The sequence below is a fragment of the Trichosurus vulpecula genome, chromosome 6 (genome assembly GCF_011100635.1).
Source record: "Trichosurus vulpecula isolate mTriVul1 chromosome 6, mTriVul1.pri, whole genome shotgun sequence".
In the NCBI taxonomy this organism is placed as follows: Eukaryota; Metazoa; Chordata; class Mammalia; order Diprotodontia; family Phalangeridae; genus Trichosurus; species Trichosurus vulpecula.
In genome coordinates this window covers 16,732,082-16,752,012 of record NC_050578.1, presented here as the reverse complement: position 1 = coordinate 16,752,012, position 19,931 = coordinate 16,732,082, and the positions used below count along the sequence as shown (strand labels likewise).

General features: G+C 38.6%; 1 long non-coding RNA gene across 1 annotated transcript in view; it reads right to left on the bottom strand.

The window, feature by feature from the left end:
• Positions 1–18,891, bottom strand: part of LOC118855302 — a 40,561-nt gene extending 21,670 nt beyond the window's left edge. The window contains exon 1 of the long non-coding RNA XR_005010736.1: positions 18,734–18,891. This is a non-coding gene — a long non-coding RNA (uncharacterized LOC118855302). The remainder of the gene's footprint in view (positions 1–18,733) is intronic.
• Between the last annotated feature and the right edge of the window lie 1,040 nt (positions 18,892–19,931).

Here is a 19,931-nt window from a genome sequence, read left to right as displayed (position 1 = left end):
TTAGTAGGATAGATTAGGTACATAATATACAGTAGTAAATGACCACAGCAATTTAGTGTTTGACAAATTGAAAGATTTAAGCTTTGGGGGTAAGAAAAATAATTGCTGAGAAAAATGGAAAGGAGTACGGCAGAAACTAGGCATAGACCAATATCTTGTATCAAATACCAACAAAAGGTTAAAATGGATAGATGATTAAGACATAAAGGGTAAATCATAAGTAAATTAGAGGAGCTTGGAAAAATGCACCTGTGAGACATGGAAAAAAGAAGAAATTTATGACCAAACAAGGGATAACATCATAGGATGTAAAATGGATAATTTTGATTAAATGAAATTTTTAAAGTTTTTGCGTAAACAAAACTAATGCAGACAAATTAGAAGGAACATAGGAAACTGGGAAAAATTTAGAGTAGGTTTCCTAGTAAGAGCCTCATTTCTCAAATATATAGGCAACTTTGCCAAATTTAATAAAAAACCATTCCCCAGGTGATAAGTGATTAAAGGATATAAATGGGCAGCATTCAGAAGGAGAAATCAAAGATATTAATAGTCATGTGAAAAACTGCTCCAAATCACTACTAATTAGAGAAATGTAAATTAAAACAACTCTGAAATACCATCTGACATTTATTGCATTGGCTGACATGACAGAAAAGGAAAATGAGAAATGCTGGTGGGGATGTAGAAAAATTGGCACACATGCAATGTTGGTGGAATTGGAAACTAGTCCACAAATCCTGGAGAAAATCTGGAACAATGCCCAAAGGGCTATAAAACTGTGCATACCCTTTGATGTAGCAATACTACCAGTAGGTCTATATTCCAAAGACATCAAAGAAAAGGGAAATGGACTGATTTGTATGATGTGTATGTGTGTGTATATGTATGTGTGTCTGTGTGTATGCAGATACACACATACATATACATATATATACATACATACCCACATACATACACACACACACACACACACACACACACACACACACACATATATATATATATATACACATATATGTATACACACACACATACTCCTTTAGTCATGGCAAAAATTTGGATGTCAAGGAGATGGTCATCAATTGGAGAATGGCTGGTCAAGTTATGGTTATTATGGAATACTATTGTGTAACAACAAGTGATAAGCAGGATGCTTTCAGAAAAGCCTGGAAGACTTAAATAACTCATGCAAAGTGAAGTGAACAGAACTAGGAGAACATTGAACATATTAACAGCAATAGTGTAATGATGATTAACCATGAAAGACTTAGCTGCTTTGATCAAGACAATAACCCAAGACAATTTCAAAGGATCCATGATGAAAAATACTATCCACCACAAGAGAGAATGCTGATGACTTTGGAGTGCAGATTTAAGCATCCTTTTTTACTCTTTATTTTTATTGTCTTGTTTGCATTTTCTTTTGTATCATGGATAATACAGAAATGTGTTTCGCATGGCTTCACGTGTTTGACACAATTTCTTTCTCATACATGTGGGACAGGAGAGAATTTAGAGCTCAAATTTTTAAAAAATTGATTTTTAAAAATTTTTCATGTAATTCAGAATTATTTAATGAAATAAATAAAAATAATTTTAAAAAGAAATTGATTTATTTGGATGAGTTAATCTATACTAGAGGATTATAGGAACCCAAAGTTCTGGGCTCTTCTCATTTTTAAAGTGGTTTTTCACTTATCCACCAGAGTCATTTCCCCTTAATTTCCATCCCATTATGTAACAAAGAATCCTCTCATTTCATAGATTAAGTAATTGAGTAGTTAAGTGATTTGTTTACAGTAACAAATGTAATGAAGGTAGTATGTGCTGGAGATAGGATTTCAACTCAGGTGCTTGAACTCTAATTTTAGTACTCTTTTACTTAATTACACTATTTTTGCAGTTGATAACACTTGCTATTTCACTTGAATTTATTGTTTATATTTCTAAGGTGATTATAATTATTCTTTTATTCAAAAATCTTAAATTACTTTTAACACTTCTTTCTAAAAATCAGCACCTTTGTGTGGTTGAACTATTAAATGTTAAAATATTAATGTAGTGTAGAAAAATATCATTCCTCTAAAGTCTCACAGAAAATTGGTAAACTAATAAAATTGAAATGAAATTAATCTGGGAAATAATACAAATGAACCTTCTATTTAAACTTCCAGCCTTAAAAGATATATTAAAAGATAACCTTTCTTAATAAGACTCACAGAATTATTTCTATTTTTCAAAATTATTGAAGATTTAAGAAAAAGAAAATTTAATGTGCTGTTCAACAAGCATATTACCCAATGCATTGGACTTTTAAATTCTTACAGTGTAACGTAAGCAATTTATGCAAGGGAAAAAACCCAAGGTTACTGACCTCTTCTCAAAGGTAGATAAAAATAGCATCACTTGTCATAAAGTTAATATCAAATCCTGCAGAATTGCTATGAAAAATACACCTTTTAGCATTGCTTTCCAATGAAATCGAAGAGGACCTTACTTCTATGTGTACTGGAATAGAATTGTATTGTTATTAAATATGGTTCCTAGGAGTAGGCCATAATTTTTGACTCAACAGTTTGGTTTTGTTATAATAGGTCATGATTTGTAGGAATGTGGTGTCTGACTTCTCTTTGGAGAATCTGTAAATCAGTATGTTCGATTTTCTTAGCATTGTTTTTGTTGGCTTTAGAAAGCAGAGCTCTGTGGCTAACTATGGTTATAACTAGGGCATGCGCTTTGAAGGTGTGGACTATTTTTATTTTGTTTTATTTCACTTTAGTATCCCCAGCATCTAGCTCAGTGCCCATTACACAGAAAGAGTTTACTAAATATGTGTTTAACTACAAAAACAGAAACCAATTTTGAACTATGTTTCTCGATAGTAGTAGGGGCTGAATAAAGACATATCGAACTGAATTGAATTGAAAAATTAGAAATCAAAATGTGACTGCATCGAAGACAGACCACAGAAGGGGAGATCAAGGTGAAAACCTGGTCTGTAGGAATTCCAACATTCTAATATCTCAAACAGAACTTAAAGCCTGCTTAACCCTTCATGGTTTTCCTTTTTCTGATTGATCTTTTTTGATGCTTGATCCTTTTTTCTCTTATTGGCCAATAAGCCCCTCCAACTCACCTCTAATCATATTATTTCCCTAACCTCTGTCATCCAGGTACACTTTCCTAGGGACAAATCAAAGCTTATAGCCTACTTTGCAATATTGATCATCATTACTAACTCTAACCTACTTCCCCTGAGTTCATATGATCTCTTTCTCATTTCTCCCACTGGGCCTTTAGAATCTGTTTTTTGGAGAAACACAACCTGTGAGTAGTCTAAACTGCCTGAATGGGCAGCTGGTATAGCCTGCTGGGTAACTCAGCTTGTCCTCTCCCCAAAGGAAGGGAAATTTTGATGGCCCAAAGCTCCCCAGTTAACTTGAGGTTTACTGGCTAGATTCCTCCCTCCCTCCCTCCCTCCCTCTCTTCCTTCCTTCCTTCCTCCCTCTCTCCCTCTCAGTTTCCTTCTCCCTTTCCCTCTGCCTCTTTCTCTCCCCCTGTCTCCCTCCCTCCCCCACCCCCTCCCCCACCCCCTCCCTCCCTACCTCCTCCCTCTCTCTCTCACTCTTCTCTCAAATACCAAACATCAAATCCATTTCACTCTGGAGCTCATAGATTGGACAACAATAGGTCTCTGCCCAAGCACCACTTAATGGCTATATTTTGGGCCCTCCTGGCTCAGAGTGAATGTCAATAGTAACTGTTTCTCTTTTGGCCAGCAACCCTGAGGGTCTTCCCCTCCCAGTTTGATTTTTTTTTATTAAAGGGGCCATCCCTCAACTCCTTAAAGAACCCTATTCACTGAATGGGTGTTACCTCACTCAAAGTGAGAACTTGAAGAGGCCTTAGCCTAAAAGGTCCAGGGTCTCCAATTGCCATCTCCAGTTGTTCTGATGAATATCTGGCCACTTGAACCTTATATCTCTGGAGGAGAAAGTGAGGCTGGTGACCTTGCACAGCCCTCCCTCACTCAAATCAAAGTCAACTGCAAGTCATGTCATCATTTCCCTGATGCCATGGTCTTCTTTGAAAACAAAGGACAAACAACAACAACAAGAAGAATCCAACTTTAATACACACCCCTTCAGCTTTGACCTCTTCCATATGTACTTATTGTATCTTCTCAATTTTACCTGCTTTCCCTCCAACATGGCAGCGAGCAGTTCCTAACTTTAGCTGGCCCTTCCAACATGCACCACTTTTATTACTAATATCTTGCCTATATCACAAGCACTGAAAATACATTTGCTACTATGCCTATTATCACTTTATCAAGTGATAATAATAATTGCTAACATTTATATAGTACTTTAAGGTATGCAATTTGCTTTGCATATGTTATCTCACTGGATCCTCATGATAACTCTTGAGAATCAGGCAATATTTTCATCCCCATTTTACAAGGGAATGAATTGAGGCTGACATAATTTAAATGATTTTCCTAGGATCTTAGCTCTAGCATTTCAATCAGTTTTCCTGACTCAAATTTCAGTGCTTTAGCATTACACTAACTTTGACCTTTCCAGAACACTTTAAGGTTTGCAAAGCACTTCACACAGGAGACAATTCAGACTTCTATGGCTAGCTTGGCCATAAAATCACTTGTTCTTCACAATAATTTATGATGTAAGTGCTATGTCTATTTTAACCTCATGTTTGTCAGGTAAATAAAATAGTGTTGAGAGATTTTATGTGACTTCTTCAAGGTAACACAGCCAGTGATTTTTTGAGGAACCTTCTAAGCCAAATCTTCCTGATTCCAAGACCAATTCTCAGTCCATTGTGACTCTTAGCTTTCATGTTGTTATGTCCAGATCTTGCAGGATCAGAATTACTGGAGAAAGTCTCCTTTGGAGTTCATGATATCTGAGGGATTGAATTACTTGTTTCTGAATTTTATCATTTTTGTTTAATATTTTAGTTTTCAACACTGATTTCCACAAGATTTTGAGTTAGAAATTTTCTCCCCATTTTTACCCTCCCCCCATTTGAAGAAGGCATATATTCTGATTGCCTCATTCCCCAGTCAGCCCTCTCTTGTGTCATACCACTTCCCCCACTCCATCTCCGTGCTTTCTTGTAGGGCAGGATAGATTTCTATGCCCCATTTCCTATATATCTTGTTTCCCAGCTGCACGCAAAAACAACTTTTTTTGAGCATCTGCTTTTAAAAATTGGAGTTACAAATTCTCTCCCCTCTTACCTCCCCACCTACCCTCCCTAGGAAGGCAAGAAATTCAACATAGGTCACACATGTATCATTATGTAAAACACTTCCACAATACTTATGTTGTGAAAGGCTAACTATATTTCCTTCCATCCTATCCTGTCTCCCTTTATTCAATTTTCTCCCTTGACCCTGTCCCCGTTCAAAAGTGTTTGCTTCTGATTACCTCCTCCCCCTATATGCTCTCCCTTCTGTCATCCCCCCATTTTTATCCCCTTCCCATTACTTTCCTGGGGAGTAAGATATCCAATTGAGTGTGTATATTTCCCTCCTCAAGTCAAATCCAATGAGAGCAAGATTCACTGATTCCCCCTCACCTGCCCCCTTTTCACTTCCAACAGAACTTCTTTTTCTGGCCACTTTTATGTGAGATAATTTACCCTATTCTATCTCTCCCTTTCTCCCTCTCTCAATATAGTCCTCTCTCACCCTTTAATTTTATTTTATTTTTTAGCTATCATCCCTTCATATTCAACTCACCCTGTGTCCTCTGCCTATATATAAGTATATTCCCCTCAACTACCACAATACTGAGAAAGGTCTGATTTACACACATCATCTTTCCATGTAGGAATGTAAACAAAACAGTTGAACTTTACTAAGTCCCTTATGAATTCTCTTTCTTGTTTACCTTTTCATGCTTCTCTTGATTTTTGTATTTGAAAGTCAAATTTTCTGTTCAGCTCTGGTCTTTTCATCAAGAAAGCTTGAAAGTCCTCTATTTTATTGAAAATCCATTTTGCCTTGGAGCATGATACTCAGTTTTGCTGGGTAGGTGATTCTTGGTTTTAATCCTAGCTCCTTTGACCTCCAGAATATCTTATTCCAAGCCCTTTGATCCCTTAATGTAGAAGCTGTTACATCTTGTGTTATCCTGATTGTGTTTCCACAATATTCAAATTGTTTCTTTCTGGCTGCTTACAGAATTTTCTACTTTACCTGGGAATTCTGGAATTTGGTGACAACATTCCTAGGAGCTTTGTTTTTGGGATCTTTTTCAAGATGTGATCAGTGGAGTTTTTCAATTTCTATTTTACTCTCTGGTTCTAGAATATCAGGGCAGTTTTCCTTGATAATTTCTTGAAAGAGGATTTCTAGGCTCTTTTTTTTTGATCATGGCTTTCAGGTAGTCCAATAATCTTTAAGTTATCTCTCCTGGATCTATTTTCCAGGTCAGTGGTTTTTCCAATGAGAGATTTCACATTGTCTTCCATTTTTTCTTTTCTTTGGTTCTGTTTTATAACATCTTAATTTCTCTTAAAGTCACTGGCTTCCACTTGCTCCAATCTAGTTTTTAAGGTGGTATTTTCTTCTGTGGTCTTTTGGACCTTTTCCATTTGGGTAATCCTGCTTTTCAAGGCATTCTTCTCCTCATTGGCTTTTTGGAGCTCTTTTGCCATTTGGGTTAGTCTATTCTTTAAGGTGTTATTTTCCTCAGTATTTTTTTGGTTCTCCCTTAACAAGTCACTGAATTGTTTTTCTTGGTTTTCTTGCACAATTCTCATTTTTCTTCCCATTTTTTCCTATACTTCTCTTACTTGCTTTTCCAAATCCTTTTTGAGCTCTTCCATGGCCTGAGATGAATTCATATTTTTCTTGGAGGCTTTTGATGTAGGCTCTTTGACTTTGTTGACTTCTTCTGGCTCTACGTTTTAATCTTCCTTGTCACCAAAAAAGGAATCTAGAGTTTGAGTTTGAGTCTGAGTTTGAGTCTGAGTTCATTTGCACTGTCTGTTCATGTTCCTAGCCAACTATTTGACCCTTGAGCTTTTTGTCAGTTTATGACTGCTTGTAGAGTAGATAGTACTTTGTCCCAAGCTTCAGAGTCCAAGTGCTGCTGTTTGCAGAGCTACTTCTACTCCACCATCACTGCAGACTGTATCACAGCAGCATTCCTCCTTCCCCAAGGACTGCCAACCAGGACCGCATTGCAGAGAGAAGCCGGGCACAGTAAGAGAAACTGCCTCTGTGCCCATAAAGTGCTCCTTGTACTCCTGCTCTGATCTGCTGCTAGATTCCTCCCCCATGTGAGCCAGGGACTCTGGAAGCAGCTGGTTCTGGAGCTCTGGGAGCAGGCTCAAGAGCCTCCTGCTGCTGCCACTGCCACTGCTGCACCACCTCCACCACCTCCAGGGAAGGGGCCAGACCACTCTAAACTCAATTCTGCAGTTTCCCACTAACTTGCTCTTTGGCATTTGTGGGTTGAGAAGTCTAGTAACTGCCAGAGCTCAATGATTTGTGGCACTAAGGCCTGTTCTGGCTGGCTGACTCCAGGTCTGGTCTGTCCTGGTGTGGCACACGCTGGGCTGTGCTCTGCTCCCAGCACCGTGGGATATACCCTTCCCAGTGACCATCCAGGCTCTCCTGGACTGGAGACCCGTTTCCCTCTGCTATTTTGTGGGTTCCACACCTCTAGAATTTGCTCAGAGCTATTTTTTACAGGTGTTTGGATAGATTTTGGGGACAGCTTAAGCAAGTTCCTGCTTTCCAGCTGCCATCTTGGCTCTGCCCTGAGGGGTTGAATTATGTAGTGAAAAGAACTGTTGCTGTTGGTGTCAGAGTACTTGGATTCAGAGTGTCACTTCTGACCTTTACTATCTGACTTTGGGCAGGTCATCTAATCATTTTGGGCCTTGATTTTTTTTATCTGTAAAATGAGGGGTCTGGACTACATTGCATCTGAAGTCTCTTTCAGCTCTGGACCATAATCCTTAGTTTCTGACTGGTTAATCTCTTACCTTTCTTTATGATTCTGGCATCTGAGTGAGTCTTCCTCAATACCCTTTAGACTGGGCCAGTTACAGATATTTCTAGGTTTCATCAGGGTAGGATATGTCGTACCTAATGGTTCTTATGAGAACCATTCACAATGGTGGATTGTTGTCCTTCTCTTTTTGAAGAGGATTAAAATGACAACACTACGTTGGGGCCAAGGTACAGTGTGTCTGATTGTGGATGATCAGACCAATATGAGCTTGGAAGGCTTCACAACAGATCTGGTACAAATAGTCCACATCAACATTTGGAGTAGAGATGTCTCTAAATTTGCACATCTCACTTTTCTTTTGAGCTACTGCAAGTCTGCTTTGCTCAAAGAGCACAATGCCTTCTTTGATGCAAAAGTGCCGTGCTGAACTGTCCTTTACCAGTGTCTCCCATGTAACACAATTGGTTCCGAAGGTCTACAGAGAAACCATGAGAATGTTCTTGTATCACTTCTTCCAACCTCCATGTGAGCACTTGTCTTGTAAAATCATCTTTTGGGAAAATGTATGTTTGGTATTTGAACAACATGACTGGCCCATCATAGCTAAGCTCTCTGCAGCAGACTTTGAATGCTTGGCAGTTTAGCTCCAGAATGGAACTCATCATCTAATACATTATCTTGCCAGGTGATCTTGAGAATCTTCCTAAGACAATTCAAATGGAACTGATTCAGCCTCCTGGCATGTTACTTGTATATCATCCAGGTTTCACATACATACAACAATGAGGTCAGCACAAAGGGTATGTAGACCTTCAGTTTGATAGTCTAATACCTCTTCCTTTGGAGACTCCCAAACACTGAGCTAGTTCTGGTCATGTGTGCATCAAACTCATCAGCTGTGTGTAAATCCATGGAAAGGATACTGCCAAGGCAATTGAACTTATTTACAGCATTCAGTGTTTCTCCATTTGCTCTAACCAATGGCTCCATGTATGGATGGTGTAGTGCTGACTGTGTTTTCTTGGTGTTAATTGTTAGGCCAAAGTTAGCACAAGCAGCAGAGATTTGATCCATACTTTGTTGCAACTCAGACTCATGAGCTACATTGAGTGCACAATAATCTGTGAACAAAAAATCATTTACCAACTCTCCCTCCACTTTAGTCTGAAGTTGTAGCCTTTTCAAGTTAAATAATTTACAATCTGTGTGGTAGCTGATCTTGATGCTGTGTTTGTCTTTGTTGAAGTTGTCTGACAACATTGCTGGAAACATCATGCTAGAAAGCATGGGAGTAAGCACACATCCTTGCTTTGTTTCATTGGACACTTGGAAAGTGCAAGAGCATCATCTATTTTCCAGGAGCCCAACAAGCATGCCACCATGAAAGTGACAAACAATATTGGTAACCACTTGCAATAAGAGTTACATATGGCAGTCTATGGTCCTATGATCACAGATTTGAGAAAGGTAAATCAGAGGGCATTTCATTCAACACTATTTTACGAATGAAGCAATTGAAGCCCAAAAAGGTTAAGTAATTATTCCGAGGTCACAATGATTCTGCATGTCAAAAGTGAGATTTGAACCTAGGTTCCCTGACTCCACAACCAATGCTTCTTTTTCCTCCATAACAGTAATGTTGTGAAATAAAACATAGACTAAAAAAGCTCAAGAAAAATATAGTGAAAAAAATGTTGCTTCAATCTGTATTCAGGTACCATCAATTCTTTCTCTGGGAATGGATAGCACTTTTGATCATGTCTTTCAGAATTGTCATGGATTGTTGTATTGCTGAGAATAGGTAAATCATTCACAGCCGATCATCTTGGAATGTTGCTATTACTTTATATCCAGTACATTTCACTTTGCATCAACTCATCTAAATCTTTCTAGGTTTTTCTGAGAGCATCCTGCTTATCATTTCTAACAGTATAATAGTATTCTATCATAATTACATACCACAACTTATTCTGCCATTCCCCAATTGATGTGTATCCCCTAAGTTTCTAATTCTTTACCCCCAGAAAAAAAACAACTCCTATAAATATTTTTTGCATATATAGGTCCTTTTCCTTTTTTTTCATCTTTTGGGATACAGAACTAGTAATGATATGTCTATGTCAAAGGGTATGAATGGTTTTATAACCTTTTGGGCTTCCAAATTGCTCTATAGAATGGTTTAATCAATTTACAACTCTGACGACAGCACATAAATGTCTAAGTTTTCCTACATCCCATTCCACATTTGTCATTCATCATTTCTATGCTATTATGTAATCTAATAGGTAAGAGATGGTACCTCAGACTTGTTTTAATTTCCATTTCTCCAATCAAAAGTGAGTTAGAATATTTTTTCATATGGCTATAGATAGCTTTAATTACTTTATCTGAAAACTGATTACATCTTTTGACAATTTATCAATTGGGGAATGACTCTTATTTTTATAAATTTGACAGAATTCCCTATATGTTTGAGAAATGAGGCCTTTATTAGAGAAACTTGCTTCAATTTGTTTTTCATAGTTACTATTGCTACCTGTATTTTCCTCCATCCTATTCTCTCTACCCCTGTTTACTCTATTCTCTCTCTCCTTTCATCCTGTCCCTCCTTGAACGTGTTTCGCTTCTGATTACCCCTTCCACCACTCTGCCCTTCCTTATGTCACCTTTCCACCTCTTATCCTCTTCCCCCCTACTTTCCTATAAGGTAAGATAGATTTCCATACCAATTGATAGTGTATGTTATTTCCTCCTTAAGCCAATTCCAATGAGAGTAAGGTCCACTTGTTCCCTTTCACCTCTCCCCTCTTCTGCTCCACTGTAAAAGCTTTTTCTTGCTGATTTTTTGTGAGATAATTTACCCCATTTTACTTCTCCCTTTCTTCTTCTGCTAGTACATTCCTCTCTCACTCCTTAATTTTATTTTTTAGATATCATCCCTTCATATTCAACTCACCCTGTGCCCTCTGTCTATACATACATACATACATATATATATATATATGTATATATATATATACATATATATATATATAGTATATGTATGTATGTATTCCCTCCAACTACTCTAATAATGAGAAAGGTCTCATGAATTATCAATATAATCTTTCCTTGTAGGAATATAAACAGTTCAACTTTAGTAAGTCCCTTATGATTTCTCTTTCCTATTTACCTTTTTATGCTTCTCTTATGTCATGTATTAGAAAGTCAAATTTTCTACTGAGCTCTGCTTTTTTCTCAAGAATGCATTAAATTCCTCAACATCATTGAATGTAAATCCCCCTTACCATTGACTACACTCAGTTTTGCTGGGTAGGCGATTCTTGGTTTTAACCCTAACTCTTCTGACCTCTGGAATATCATATTCCAAGCCTTCTTTTCCTTTAAGGTAGAAGCTGCTAAATCTTGTGTTACCCAGTTTGTGATTCCACAATACTTGAATTGCTTCTTTCTGGCTGCTTCCAATATGTTCTCCTTGACATGAGAACTCTGGAATTTGACTATAATATCCCTGGGAGTTTTCATTTTGGAATCTCTTTCAGGAGGTGATTAGTGAATTCTTTCATTTTCTAGTTTACACTCTGGTTCTAGAATATCAGGCCAGTTTTCCCTGATAATTTCTTGAAACATGATGTCTAGAATCATTTTTTGATCATGGCTTTTAGGCGGTCCAGTAATTTTTAAGTCATTTCTCCTGGACCTATTTTCCAGCCCAGTTATCTTACCAGTGAGATATTTCACATTGTCTTCTATTTTTTCATTCCTTTGGTTTTGTTTTGTAATTTCTTAATTTCTCATAGAGTCATTAGCTTCCATTTGCTCCATTCTAATTTTTAAGGAATTATTTTGTTCAGTGAGTTTTTGGACCCCCTTGGCCAATTCTGCTTTTTAAGGCGTTCTTCACCTCATCGCCTCATTTGGACCTCTTTTGTCATTTGGTCTAGTCTATTCTTTAAGGTGTTATTTTCTTCAGTGTTTTTTTGGGTCTCTTTTAGAAAGCTGTTGATTTGCTTTTCATAATTTCTTTTGCATCCCTCTCATTTCTCTTCCCAATTTTTCCCCTGTTTCTCTTCCTTGATTTTCAAAAATCTTTTTTGAGCTCTTCCATGGCCTGAGACCAGTTCACATTTTTTTTGGAGGCTTTGGATGTGGGAGCTTTGATTTTGTTGTATTCTTCTGAGTGCGTGTTTTCATCTTCCTTGTCAACAAACTAAGTTTCTATAGTTTGAGTCCTTTTCCATTGTTTGCTCATTTCCCCAGCCAATTACTTGATTTTTAACTTTTTGTTAAGGTTAAGCTCTACATCCAGTGTGGAGAATGTACTGTCTCAATCTTCAGAGGTTTTGTGCAGCTGTTTTCAGAGACACTTCTAGGGACCTGTAAGTTTTCAATTCTTCCAAGGCGATATGATCTAAGAAGAGACACTTACTCCTTTCCTGGCCTGTGCTCTGGTCTATGACCATAAGCACTTTTTTCTGCCCTGGAACTGTGAGAAGGTTCCATGTCTACTGTTGCCACAAGCTCTGCTATGCCAGTGCTCCTCCTTGCCCCAGGGCAACCACCCAGATCCACATATGAGCAAAGTAACAGAGTCCTGGCTCAGTGCCAGTAAAGAGACACCCACAATCTCCTTCTGATCAGTTTTTTGGTCTCCTTCCTGTCTGTGGGCTGAGAGCTCTGGAAGGAGCTGCTGCCTCTACCTCTGCTTCATAGTCACTGACCTGGGGCTGTGCTGGGGCCAGGGTTGGACTGTGCTCCTCTCTTACCCATGTCCACCAGACCTTTCCTATTGACCTTATAAGTTGTCTTTGGCATTTGTGGGTTGAGAAGTCTGGAAACTGCCACAGCTTCCAGGGATTCAGACCCTTGAGGCCTTCTCCGGGTTTACTGGGGCCTGGCCTAAGCTGGTGCACTTGTGCTGAACTGCGCACCTCCCACAGCCCAATATAACAGACTTTTCCTGTTGGCCTTCCAGGTTGTCTTGGGCTGGAAATTGATCTCTGTCTCTGTCTTCTTCTGCTGCCCTAGAATTTATTATAGTCATTTTTACAGGTATTTGGAAGGGCTTGGGGTAGAGCTCAAATGAGTCCCTGCCTTTACTATGCCATCTTAACTCTGCTCTGCCCCCAATGCTCTTTTCACTGTTATCCTGCTTATTATCTTATATTTTTCTAAAATTTGATATATGTATCCCAAAGGGAAATTGAAGCTCTTTGAGAGGAAGGACTGTTTTTTTTAAACTTTTGTATACCCAGTAACTGAGGGAAGCTAGGTGGCATAGTGGATAGAGCACTGCCCTTGGAATCAGGAAGACTCATCTTCATGAGTTCACATCTGACCTCAGACACTTGATTAGCTATGTGATTCTGGGCAAGTCACTTAACCCTGATTTCCCAAGTTCCTCAAGTACAAAATGATCTGGAGAATGAAATGGCAAACCCCTTTAGAATCCTTACCAAGAAAACCTCAAATGGGGTCATGGAGAGTTGACAGGACTGAAAAATGACTTAACCCCTAAGAACTAACAAAAGATGTATAAATAGAATGATTCTTGAATTTAATTGAATCCAGATCAAATTAATCTTTTTTTCACTACTTTGTCAAATGTTGACTCATTCTGTGGGCACTGCAGTGGTCAGATCCTCATATTCACATAAACTATCTTATAACCGTGCCCCTTCCTATACTTTTACAGTTGCTTTCTGAATCCAAATTTAGTATTATATTTATACCTAATTTAATTTTATCTCATTTATCTGGCCCATTCTTTCAGCCTGTAGAGCTATCTTTCAAAACTTACTCTTACCTCCATTATCTTAGCTATCCTCTTCAGCTTCATGTCAAATGCAAATTTAAGAAACTTTCTATCAATGCCTTCATTGTTATGAATGCAAAGTTATTGCTAAAAATGTTGTCCAGTGAAGGTTAAAGGACAGACCAATTTGGGGCTCCACTAGACACATCCCTCCATGATGTCATTGATCCATTTACTACTACTGTTTGAGGTTCAGTAATTCAACAAACTTTGGATTATTATCTTACTCATGCCTTTTTATCTTTGCCACACAGATAGTATGTAAGAACTTGGCAAATGTTTTATTGAACTTTAGCTTACTATATCTATCATGTGATTTATCTCTAATCACTCCAAAACCCTGTTAAAGTTTAGCCTGAGGAGAATATGCAGTTTTCTTTTTTTTTTCTTTTCTCTATAAGTCTCTCTTAAAGAAACAAAAGTGAGAAACATTCTTAGTCACCAATAAAAATAAGCAGATTATGTGTGTATTTGTGTGCATGTGTGTGTGTGTGTGTGTGTGTGTGTGTGTGTGTGTGTGTGTGACAGGGAGAGGGAGAGAGAGGGAAAGAGAAAGAGAGAAAGAGAGAGAGAGAGAGACAGAGAGAGAGAGAGAGAGAGAGAGAGAGAGAGAGAGAGAGAGAGAGAAGGAGAGAGAGGAATTGAATTTTAATGCAAAATTATCTGAGGGCACAGTGAGGTTACATGTTAACCACTACAAAAATCCAATTTTTCCAAATTGGATATTTCATCCCTATATAGTAGAATTCAGTTGTGTGTGCAATTACTTCAGTTTCCTGGGGAAGTGAATCGCTAGAATAGCATCTATGCATAATTAATACACATATATAGATTTTTTTCACTCCAAGCTTTCTCTCAAAGAGGTGTTTCTGAGGTATTTCAATTTTAAGTAATGATCTCAGCTTTGTTTTTACTGCCTCTTTGAATTATTCTGCCAGCACAGAATGATTCAGAGGGCAACTAGCGGGAGCCAATTCTGAGATCCCTTGCAAGAAATGAATTAGCTTCTAAAGTGTGTGTGTGTGTGTGTGTGTGTGTGTGTGTGTGTGTGTGAGAGAGAGAGAGAGAGAGAGAGAGAGAGAGAGAGAGAGAAGACAGAATGTAGAATTCCTTGAGGTTGAAAAAGACCTTACTGTTACAAGGAGCAGCATGACAGGATAAAAAAGGATGATATCTATGGCTGCTGCATACTCTCTACTTTGTGTTCCTTTTTCATCTTCTTCAGAGATGTTGGTATATGGTTTTGGAAGTTGAAGGCATGAGTGCTATGAGCATCAACATATCAAGTAGGAGCTGAGACAAGACCATCATGGCTTAGAATCATCTGTGATCTGGCTGCTACCATGGATTCTTATTTGCCTGATGGCTAGGAAGCTGATAGAAAAACTCTCTTTCTCACTTTTCCCTTCAATCCATTATCCCAAGATCCTAGAACATGAATGTTCTACCTCACCCCACACACCCTCCTTTGTTCTCAGAGGGCTCAAGTGTATGGTTATCCATTTTCTTGTCAACACTGAAAATTATGGGGGTAGGGGAAAATGAACAGTGTGGTGTATCATTGGTAATGACTGTTTCCACAGAAGAGAGTTTGATTGTAAGAAGCTAAATGTTTTGAAAGGTGCCCTGAGAGTATAGAATTCCCCAAAGGGTGGCAGCACTAAGTAAGATATAGTGTATTTTAATATTAGATCATCCTTTCATTTTGACAATTGCTTTTTGAGGGGATGAGGGGACTATTAGTTAAGTATACAGCCATTATTCACATTTTATCTGATGAATTCTCTTTATTAAAGGCTCGATTCCCATGCCATTTCTTCCATGAAGTCTTTCCTAAAGTCACTATGTCCTATGCTGAGGTGGAGTTGAGTTCTTCCTTCTCAAATTTCTCCTGGAAATTTTCCTGAATTTTTCCCCACTGCTTCCATTTTATCATAGTAATCTGTACAATTTTTCTTTCTCTTATGTTTTGAGCTGGGCCTAAAACAGGCCAATCTTCTAGTAATTTGTGTATTAAAGAGTATGATTTATGGATTTACTATTTCAGAGCAAGGGTGGCTACATCTACTCTTCAGGGCCTATGGACATCCCTCGGGGGATGGTGTGTCTTTTCTTTAATACCATTGGCTGAAGACTCTCTGGATATGTTTCCCCCATTGTTAGGTACAAATAACTTTTCCCAGTTTCATTTAACCAAATAATATAATTTAGCTTTTACGAAGGGATATTTACTTTGAAGATATACCAATAGCAAAAGTATAAACTCCCCCCCCCCCACTGTCTTAAGGAAATAGTCTCACCTATACCATTTTGGGGTACTAAGGTCAGACTTAGGAGTATTTTAATAGCATTGGTCTCATCAAGTTCAAGTCCAATTGATCTTGCTGGTAGATGAGTTCTCATCTCAACTACCATTAGGCCTTGAAGATTATCGTTTGCTCCTTGAGGAGTATTGGGATAGTTGTAAAAACCTGCATGAAATTGACTCACAAAATCCTGTACCATGGGTAGCCTGTTTTTCTGACCTTTCAAAACTAAAAAGTAATAGCCTTCAATCCCTTTGCCTAAAATAAAAGAACAAATTCCCAAAGAAATAAAGAACAGAAGCTTGTGCTCTAGGAACTCCATGTCGGCCTCAGAGAGAGAGAACTGAGTTTGCTGTATCTCCCCAGGTGTTCTCAGTGAAAGAATCCAACCAGGAGATGAAGAAGCCAAGGTCCACAAATGCCTGGTAAATGCTTCCCCAGGTCTCTACTGCCAGTCAAAGAAGCTGCTATCCACTACAAGTTTAGAAGACTGGAATGAGTCTGCTCATACCAGAAAATCTCTCCAAATCATTCTCTTTATACAGCCTCAAGACCCTTTCAGGTGCCCCAACCACATCTACATGGGAAATGGCATCAGCCAATACACTTTGTACTCTGTGCAGCCTCATAAGGACTTTCTTTTGAATTGCCAGTTGCATTCATTTGATATTGGAACACAATGAGACACTTAACATTGAATAGTTAACAGAAAAGAAATTTACTTAACCATTGCAGGAGAAGGATATTCAACAAGAATATGCACTGATGATATCCCTTGATTTGATTTAGCTAAATGAAGCTCCATTGGCTGAGATGTCCGCTGTGGTCTACCATGGTGCATGAGTATTCCTGGAGCTCCTTGTTGCTCTTTTGTCCTCAGTTGACCAAGAAGAGATGGCAATAGCCTGAACCTTTAGTCCCCTGAATCAATCAAATGTTGAGCTTGGCTTCAATTCATTTTATGGTAATACTAACCAAATGTGCATGGAGTGGAGGTTGGGCAAGGGTAGAATATTGATCTCACAACACACTGCTGTACCACTCTCTAGAGTTTTCTCTTTTTATTTTTAGTGCTTTGCACATAGAAATTTTTCTTTCTTGCTTTCTCTCCATATGTCTTTCTGTCTGTATATCTATCTATCTATCTGCATGTGTATGCAGAATATATTAAAAATGAATAGAGGTGATTCATCTAGCTGAAAACATGGAGCAAACTTTACCAACCAACATACTTTCTCACAGAATTTAGGGAGGAGGAGCCTAACAGCAGCAAGTATTTAACACTTTATAGTTTGTAAACATTGGCTATAATGGTTATAAAGAATTAACGCACTAAAATTTCCCCTTCCAGTTCTGTGGTTTGCAAGATGTGATAGGAAGTCTTCTTTTCCTTGTGTAAATGAAGGTCTTAATCACAAACTGTAAAATTGAACTGTTCGAAAAATATTTTGAGATTTTCAGGAAAAATTAAATACTCAGTGGGCATGAGAAACTATTGGTTTTGCTTTTTGTTTCTATATGACAGAGAATGAACTGTAGTGAGGTGAGGACATACTTCAAAAAATTAAATTTCTTTGAAAAAAATCAATATACATTGGGGTTAAATGCAGCTGTAAAAGGCATGGAAGTGTGCATATAGTTTCTGCTTATTTGCCATTTCTAAAGTCACATTTGCTTTTTAAATTTACATGTCATGGAATGAACACTGTCCAAAACAGGGAAGATGTTTTGGCAGAATTGCCAGAATCTTTCTAAAATTTCTACTGCGAAGGATAACAATAATCATGATATGTGCATGGAAGTCATTGGTAACAACCAGCAAATGCATTTTTATAATTATTTAACACTGTTTAAAGATCAAATGTTCTTTTAAAATGTTATACTACTTATTAAATATGCTGAATTAGCATTTTTCCTCACTTAAAATAAGTTAATGTTCACAGTGGGATCTTTTAGCAATACTCTGGCATGGTGTTACACTCCTCTAACATCTGCTACTAGGGGAAGTTGAGGCTGGTGGATTTCTTGAGTTAAAGAGTTCTGAGCCATGGCAGGGCTAAACCCAACTCACTGGAATTATGTCAGACTGAGTGTCTTCCCTGGAACCTGAGCCAGGGACTCTTCTTTCCTGCAAGTGCCCACAGCCAGCAGGGTCCCCACTGTTTGAAACATATTTACATTGTCTAGGAATAAACAATACTCATCAGGAAGCTGGGAACATTTTAATTATAATTTACATTTATTCCCCCTGAGTAAATAGGTCCCTCCTCTGAACAGAGTACAGGAGAAAGTACAAAGAACTCTGATGGAGGCCAATCCTTTGATACAGCCTCCCTTCGAATCTCCTTCCATGTTCTTCATTGGTCAGATACAACCCCCTGACTGCTTACGTCATGCCCTCCTCTAAGCATGTGTACAAGCCTCTGACCTTTCACCCTACTGAACTGAGACCTAACCTCTGCCTGATCAGAGCTCCAATCCCAAGCAGCTCCAATCAGTCACCTGACCTACATTCTGCCAAAGCTAGGGGGAAGGGGGAGGAAGAGGAATGCTCCCACTGTGGAAAGAAAACCACTCCCTCATTTCTTCAACCACCCCTCCGCCACTGCACTCACCAGCTGTGTGCCACAGCCCAGGACGCATCTGATCAGCGTGATGCTTGGCATCCCTTGACAGTAGAAGGTCTTTTAGTCTTCTCCTCCTCAGCATTCAGATCCCCACACTGTCTCTGAGATGAAAAGTTTCTAAGTCTGAGTCTGCCTTCCAACCCCGGCTGCCCATAGGGCTTGTTGTTTGCAGATTCCGCAGAGTTTGCCTGAAGTTGTTTGCCCTTCACTCAGGCCAAACCTTGGCAGCTGGTAGTCAAATCTTTCCTAGGGTCATCTTAGGTTGTTTGGAGAAAAAACTACTTTATCCTGACTTTTGTTTATTTCTGCTGCTCTAAATTCTCTCTTAGGCAATGTTCTGTCTTTTTCTGTGGAGGAAATTTGAAGAGCATAAAGTTTTCTGACCTAATCTGCCATCTTCCCAGAATCTTCTCAGGACTTAAGTTTCAAAAAGAGGACTTTGTATCTTATCATAGAGACAAGGAGAAACTACTAAAGCTTCTTGTACAGAATAGTTACATGTACAGTCTAATGCCTTAGGAATATTAATGTAAGTTGCATGTAGGAAATTGGCAAGGGGAGAGACTGGATGTAGAGAGAAGACTTAGCAGCTATTAAATCTATTTAAGTGAGAGATAATGATTGTACATCATTAAGAAGGGGGGTGGTAGTGTTAGGAACATACTCACCTTGTCTAGGAATAAGCAAGACTTGTTGGGAAGTCAGGAACATTTTAATTATAATTTACATTTATTCCCCCTGAGTAAATGGGTCCCTCTTCTGAACAGAGTACAGGAGAAAGTGCAAAGGACTCAGATGGATCCCAGACCCTCACCTCAAATCTCCTGCCAGGCTCTTCACTGGCCAGATACAACCCCCTGACTGCTACATCATGCCCTCCGCAAATGGCTCATTTAAACATGCGCACAAGCCTCTGACCTTTCACCTGACCTACCTGAGGCCTGGTTTCTGCTAAAGCTGGGGTGGGGGAGGGGGAAAGGTACACCTTCAATGCTATGGAAACAAAACTCCTCCTCCCATTTCTTACAGTAGTGCTGAGAAGAGAGAGAAAGGAGGGATGTGAAAAACATTGAGGAGGTCAAAATCAACAAGATTAGATATAGAGGATGCGTGACAGAGACAAACAGAGATTGTTTCCTGTGTCGCACATATGGGTGAGTGAAAGGATGCGAGAGTCCTTTATAGA